This window comes from Lepus europaeus, chromosome 3 (assembly GCF_033115175.1).
Source record: "Lepus europaeus isolate LE1 chromosome 3, mLepTim1.pri, whole genome shotgun sequence".
NCBI lineage: Eukaryota > Metazoa > Chordata > Mammalia > Lagomorpha > Leporidae > Lepus > Lepus europaeus.
In genome coordinates, this window is record NC_084829.1 from 132,646,338 (window position 1) to 132,648,171 (window position 1,834).

Here is a 1,834-nt window from a genome sequence, read left to right on the forward strand (position 1 = left end):
TTCTCAGATCTAGAAAAAAATGAAGTAAAAATTCATATGGAAACACAAAAGACCCCAAATAGCTAAAATAATCTTATTCAACAAAAACAAAGCTGGAAGCATTACAATATCAGATCTCAAGACATACTAAGCGGGGCTGGTGCTGTGGCTTAGCAGGTGAGCCACTGCCTGCAGTGCTGGTATCCCATATGGGTGCCAGTTCGAGTCTTGGCTGCTCCACTTCCCATCCAGCTCTCTGCTATGGCCTGGGAAAGCGGTAGAAGATGGCCCACATCCTTGGGCCCCTGAACCCATGCAGGAGACCCAGAAGAGCTCCTGGCTCCTGGCTTTGGAGCAGCACAGCTCTGGCCATTGCAGCCAATCAGGGAGTGAACCAGTGGACGGAAGACTTTCTCTCTCTCTCTCTCTTTCTCTGCTTCTCCTTCTGTGTAACTCTGACTTTCAAATAAATAAATGAATCTTTAAAAAAAATAAGACATACTAAGGGCTGTTATCATCAAAAGAGTCTGGTACTGGCACAAAAATAGTCACTTAGACCAGTAGAATAGTATATAAACTCCAGAAACCAATCTATGCATCTACAACCAACTAATCTTTGTCAAAGGAGCTAAAAATCAATCTCTGGAGCAAGGGCAGTCTCTTCAAAAAGTGGTGCTGGGAAAACTAAATCTCTGTGTGTAGAAGTATGAATTAAGACTTCTCTCTTACATCTTACACAAAAATCAAAATGGATAAAGGATCTAAATATATAACCTGATACCATCAAATTACTGGAGGAAAACATTGGGGAAACTCTGCAAGACATTGGCATTGGCAAACAGCTCTTGGAAAAGCCAGAAGCACAGGCAATCAAAGCCAAAATAGACAAACAGGATTACATCAAGTTGAGAAGCTTCTGTCCTGCAAAGGAAACACTCAGCAAAGTGAAGAGGCAACCAACAGAACAGGAGAAAATATTTGCAAGCTATGCAACTGGAAAAAGATTAATGTCCAGAATCTATAAAATAGAGTTTAAGAAACTGAACACCAATAAAACAAACAATTCAGTTAAGAAATGGGTAAAGGACTTAAACAGATATTTTTCAGAAAAGGAAATTCAGATGGCCAACAGACACATGAAAAAATGCTTGGGATCACAAGCCATCAGGGAATGTGAATCAAAACAATGTTCATATCACCCTGGTTAGAATGGGTCTTACACAAAAATCAACAAATAATAAACATCAATGAGGATATGGGGAAAAAGATACCCTAACCCACTGTTGGTGGGAATATAAGCTAGTACAGCTATTATGAAAGACAGTATGGAGATATCTCAGAAAGCTGAAAATATATATACCATATGACCCAGCAATCCCACTCCTGGGAATTTACCCAAACAAAAATAAATCAGCATATGAAAAAGTTATCTGTACCCCCACGTTTATTTCAACCAAATTTACAATAGCTTAGATATGGAACCAACCCAGATGCCCATCAACTGATAACTGGATAAATAAACTATGGGGCATATATAGTATGGAATACCCCTCAGCCATAAAAGAAGAATGAAATTCTCTTTGGCAACAAAATGAATGCAACTGGAAACCATTATACTTAGTGAAAGAAGTCAGTCCCCAAAGGATATATACCATGTGCTTTCCCTGAACTTTGATAACTAATAGAATATAAAAAATGTAATGTGTGTTAGTTAAATTGACATTTTGAGATCCAATGATGGTTTACAGCCCTTATCTCTACTGTTGAAGAACAGTGTTTTTTTATTATTATTATTTCTTGAACTCTTTATTTAGTGTATGGTTAATCTCATGAATATAAAGTAATCTGAAAGTAG